A 5517-nucleotide genomic window follows, 5' to 3' on the forward strand; every position below is an offset into this window, starting at 1 on the left:
CGTCCCGCGTCCCCTCTGCGCTCGTTATGCCCACGTCGCGGCCCAGGGGCGTGGGGCTCGGTCCTGGGGCGTCCTGCGCCCTCCCTCGGCTGCGCCGTCCTGACCTGCGTGTGGCCCAGCGCCTGCCAGGGGGGCGCCTCAGGGACCCCGGCGCACGGTGTCCGCGACGAGGAGGCCACAGGCTCCTGCCCCGCGGCTAATCGCTTCCAGACCGCGGGTCAGGGCCGGGGCCGCCGCCGCCTGGCTCCATAAACAGCCCTCCTCCAGATGGCGGCTGGCTCCGGCCTGGCGAGCAGGTCCCGGGCTGGGGGCTGGGGGCTGGGGCAGCAGGTGGAGGGACCGGCCGCAGCTGCCCCCAGCGCCTCCCAGGGAGGACCGCAGCAGGCTCACCCTGGGCTCAGAGAGGGAGACTGAGGCCTGAGAGGGAGGCAGGGAGGCTGGGAGCCCCGGTGGCATGGGATTGGCTCTGCTGAGGGGCTCCAGCCGACGCGGGACAGTGGGGACAGGCTAAGTCAAGCGCCAGGGGACTGGTACTGGGTCATGTTCTGGCCTCCACCTGGGCTTTTCTGCCTGAGTGGGGAGCTGCTCAGGGACCTCAGTCTTCGCCTCCTTAAGGTGGGCACAGTGGCCGGGCCGACTGTGGTCCTGCTGGGGGCCAGGACAGTTCCCCAGAGCTCCCACAGGTACTCAGTGGCCCTCTGTCTCTTCCTCTTCCCACCTGGCAGCACAGTGGCCCCTTCTTGGAGGCCACCCTGACTTCTAGCAGACCTCTCCTCTGTGCCTGGCATGGTGTCCCTCCAGTGGCCACCCCCAGTTCCCCCATGCTGGACAAACTGGTGCTTGATGGTACTGTGCCCTCCTGCAGATGAGGAAATGGAGGTCAGGGAGGTAACTGGACTCATCCCCCAGATGAGGATACCGAGGGCCAGGGAGACATCGAGACGTGGTGAAAGATGCAGCCCAGCCTCAGGAGCTGCCCTGGCCTGGCCTGGCCTTGAGCCAGGAGACCGGCTGCTCCTGCTGCCACCCACAACTCTGGAGCCCCCCTCTTGCCTCAGGAAGCAGACAAGGACCTGAGCCTGCCGTCCCCCAGGCTGGCACTGGGGCCTGACCCCCTGCACACACACTGCCTGTCTCCAAACTGGGCCGAGTCCAAGGCCCCTGGACATCACCAGGGCCCTGAGCAGCAGCCTCATTCCAGGGGAGCGGCTGCGGGACCAGGTGGAGAGACTGCTCTTGGGTCCCCCGATGGTCCCTTCCTGCTCACTGAGGACCGGACGCTGCTCTGCAAGGCCTAGCCCCTGTTGTCATCACCTGCCCTAGTTCTGGGCACTAAGGCCTCACAGGGAGTCCCTCTGCATGGGACGTGGCCACAGTAGGACCCCTAGGGGAGACTCTTCCCAGAAATTTGTAATGACAGCTTCTCTAATATCCATAACCATTTGAGCCGGAGAACATTATACTCTACTCTCTGCATTTTACAGATAAGGCTCAGAGAGGCTGAGTGATTTTTCCTCAGGTCACACAGTGGGCGCTGGGATTGGAACCCCGGCCTTCTAGTTACAGAGCACACATCCTTAACCGCCCATCTCCAGTGCGTCTGAAACTGCTGGGGTGTAGTAGGTGCTTTCCCAAGGTCCCCTTGGCCGCAGTCAGAGTCTGGATTCGGATTTCGGCCAGCCTTGAGGTCAGCGGCCAGCCGTTCTGCCTGTGCCCGGGAGGAATGTTGGTGGTGGCCTCGGCCGGGGTCCGAGAAGAAAGGCAGCCTTGTGGGCGAAAGGTGAGCCGCTGGGTGGGCGCAGGCGTGTTTACCCAGGGCCGGGCATGTGGCTCCGGGTGGCGCCGCTGTCAGCCGCCGCCGGCTGCCTGGCCGTGCTGGCCTCCAGATGTGCGCTGGCTCCAGCCGGCCGCCCCCACCCCCCAGCACAGAGGGGCTTTATCAAAAGCGGCTGTGAGAAGGCCCCAGGCCCCGGCTGCTGGCTCCCAGCCCTGGCCGCAGCCACCAGGCGAGCACACAGCCTGCACCCGGTCCCCCACTCCACCAGGCCTGGGGACCAGTCGGGAGGCCAGGCCAGGAGATGGGAGGCCAGGCCCAGGGCCAGGAGAGGGCGCATTGCAGGGAGACCCCTCTCCCACTTGCTCTCTACCCCTTGCCCCCGGGGCCAGCAGTGTGCCCCAAAACCCAGGAGTGTGCCCCAAAACCCAGGCCAGGGCTGTGCAGTGGGCAGGGCGCATGGTAGTTCCTCTGGGCACGGGGAGGCCACCGCCCACTGACCCGGTTGGCCCAGGCGTCTCTCCGGGACTTTCTTTCCCTCTTCAGCTTTTTTTTTTTTTTTTTGGGGGGTACTCTTTATATCCTCTCTGTCGGCCTGAAGGGTTTCGTAATGATAAATAATTATCAAGGAAAAAGGAAACTCTCTCCCGTCCCAACCGCAGCCGGCTCCTGTTGACATGTTGGTACTTTTCTTTTTACAGATGGAATTGAGATAGGAACCAGGTGGGGTGTCACCCTCTGTAATCCCAGCTACCCCGGAGGCCAAGGCAGGAGGATCACACGTTCAAGGCCAGCCATCAGCAATTTAGGGAGACTCCATATCAAAATAAAAATTAAAAAGGCTGAGGACGTGGCTCAGTGGTAGAGCAACCCTGGGTTCAAAACCCTAGTACTGCAAAATGAATAAATAATTTAGAAATAATAATAAATAATTAAAATAAAATAAATGCACGCACACACTGCTCTGAACCTGCCTTTTCACAACATGCCCAACCCCGCCTCTGCAGCCTCACTCTTCTTTACGGCTGCGTTGTATTCCCCTGCGTGGATGCACGCGCTTGCTTTCCAGAAGGTTGCTGGTGGGTCTCTTGGTGGCGGCTACAGGCCACCTGATGGGCCTGTGATCCTGTCTTTGGGGACCCAGGCAATTATTTTCTGGACTCACTTTTCTCAGTGCTGGGATGGAGCCCAGGGTCTGGCGCAGGCGGGGCAGGCTCCCCGTGGCCACCCCAGCCCCGGGTTGATGACCACTCTGAGCGGCACAGGTGCCCGGCAGCCTCCTTTCTGGGAGCCATTGTATCTGCCCTCTCCAAGCCTGCCCGGGGTCCGCCCTGGCTCTGGGGCTGCCAAGGAGGCTGAGACGAGGGACAGAAGCTGGGGGGACAGCTGCCCGAGTCGCCCCCAAAGCCAGTGACACCTTCCTTGATTCTGTGTCTTTCTGGTGGAAAAAGAGAAAGATTCTCATGGAAGAAACTGTAGAGAATTACAAAGTTAGAACGCAAAGCCATGAGCTGGGCACACAGCTCGGCTGGTCAGTCCCTGACTGGCAGCACAAGGCCCTGGCTTCAGGCCCAGCACCACACAAAAAATAAAGCGCAGCCGCGCACACCCACCCGGCAGCGCGGGGGCTGGACGAAGATCAGAGTTTGGGCCTAGAATAAGCTGCTCTCCTAAGCCTGACTTGCTGGGACGTGGCTGGGCTTGCATTTGGGGGACCCGGGGGGCTCAGGCAATGGCAGGGGGGTGTGAGGGGCTCTGAGGGCTGGTCTGGCTGATGGGACTGGAACATGAGGTTCTGCAGACCCCTGTCCCACCCTCAGCCCCCCAAACCTATGTCCTCCCCCAGTGACTTCAGGCCTCTCTTCTGAAGCCTCCAGAGAGATGCTCTTGAGTGTCCACTCCCAGCACCCTCAGGGACATCCCAGAGCCGGGAAGTTGGAAGGGAAGTTCCCCACCCATCTGCCCTTAGTCCTTCTTGCTGTGGCTCTGGAAATCAGGAGTAAGCAGGATGCAGGGAAAGAGCCCCACTCCTGGCTCTGCTGAGTGACCGTCCCCTGCTGTTCCTCCATATCCCCATCTGTAATTGGGGGACGGCCACTGGGCTCTGCAGGAGCCACCGTGGAGAGTGAGGCCCTCACGGGTGGGCAGGACACCTGCCACAGTGGGCGTGGGCGTGCAGTAAGAGAAGTGCGGGCCTCCCAGGACACCCCAGGGAGGGCCTCGCCCAGGGAGGGCCTGGGGACTGGCCGCTGCTGGCCCACAGCCTGTCAGAGCCCTGCCCCCTGCCCACCCCCAGGGAGGACCCAGGCTTGGAGTCCAGAGGGCACGAGGCCGAGGTGTCGGCAGCCTGGGTCCCTCTGGGGAACCCACCTCCGACAGGCGCCCCAGCAGGAGGCCGGTGGGTCAGAGGCGTCCGCTGCTGTAGCAGCCATGTGCACGCCAACGAGAGTGCGGGGGACCCCAACTTTCAGGAAGACAAGTGGTGAGAACTTGATGAACCCCCTTTTTAAAAACTGGTCAATCAGTTCCAGTTGTCCACGAGACGGACCCCCTTCTACCTGCTGTGGGGGCAGAGGGACCAGCAAGGACTCTGCCCTGAATCCAAAGGTCCCCCCTGCTCCGCCACGGGTCCTGTGAGGACAGTGGAGAGCTACGTGGGGGCGACGGGTCCAAGTACCGCCTGGCTGAGGGGACTGACCGGAGCGTCGTCCGAGGTTCTGCAGAAGGAGCCCACGGTGGTGACTGGTGACGGTGGTGACGGCCCAACACGTCCCAGGCGAAGCAGCCCCTGGCTCAGAACTGGGCTAGAGGAAGAGACACAGACCTTGGGACACAGGTGGCATTTCATGATGTGCACTGTCCCATAAAAATAGCCAGAGCCAGGCGCGGTGGCCACACCGAAAATCCCTGCGACCTGAGAGGCTGAGGCAGGAGGATCGCAAGTTTGAGGCCAGCCGGGGCCACTTAATGAGACCCTGTGTCAACATTTTTTTAAAAACTTAAAAGGGCTGAGGGTGGGGCTCAGTGGCGGAGACCTGCCCCCGCCCCACACAGTAAGGCCACCGCAGCCTGCGGTCACAGGAACTGAGCAGCTGCCTTCCTGGCGGCTCTGGCCCGGGAGCCCTGGGGACCGAGGTGGCCGGGCCTGGCCGCGTGAGCCCCCCCAAGGTCCAGGTCTCCCTGAGCGACAGGCCTCCCGAGGGGCGGCAAGGAGGCTTGGCCTCTGGTCTGGGGGCACTTGGGAGGGTCTGCGGGGTGCTGTGGCCTCCACCTGGGGCCTCTCTTGGGGCTGGGCACCCTCTGCCCTCCTCCGCCCACTCCCAGGTGGGACCCCAGCCTAATTCCACCCCAGGCCAGCCCTAGCTGGGGGGCAGCCCGTGCAGCTGTCCTGGCTAGGGTCTTGTGAGGGGCTCAGGGTGCCTGGCCGGGCCCAGGTCGACGGCTCCCGCCCAGCCTGCCCCGAGAAGCCCAGGGTCACTCAGCTTCACTGAGGAGGCCCCTGCCCATAGGTGGCAGGACTTACAGTGGCCAGGTCCAGGCTGCACACACAGGAATGCACCATGTATGCTCGGGGACAGTCCCCCAGGGCCCTCCGAGGGCTGTGGCCACAGCCACGGTGTCTGGCCACAGCCCCTGAGAGCAGATAAGCCACCTCCCAGAGCCCCGTCCGGCCCCCGCTGTGTGTCTCTGGGGGAAGGACACCCCTCTCTGGGCCTCTGAGCCCTGGCCTTCTGCAGCAGCAG

At 63.1% G+C, this 5517-nt stretch overlaps 1 long non-coding RNA gene across 4 annotated transcripts in view; it reads left to right on the forward strand.

Moving 5' to 3' along the window:
* Window positions 1–2778, forward strand: part of LOC125618961 — a 5861-nt gene extending 3083 nt beyond the window's left edge. For 2 of the 4 annotated variants that reach the window (XR_007350358.1, XR_007350357.1), the window contains exons 7-8: window positions 726–1780; window positions 2476–2778. This is a non-coding gene — a long non-coding RNA (uncharacterized LOC125618961). The remainder of the gene's footprint in view (window positions 1–725; window positions 1781–2475) is intronic. The other 2 variants (XR_007350356.1, XR_007350359.1) reach the window with 2 other exon arrangements.
* The last annotated feature ends 2739 nt before the right edge of the window (window positions 2779–5517 follow it).

Source organism: Marmota marmota, unplaced genomic scaffold (genome assembly GCF_001458135.2).
Source record: "Marmota marmota marmota unplaced genomic scaffold, marMar, whole genome shotgun sequence".
Lineage (NCBI taxonomy): Eukaryota > Metazoa > Chordata > Mammalia > Rodentia > Sciuridae > Marmota > Marmota marmota.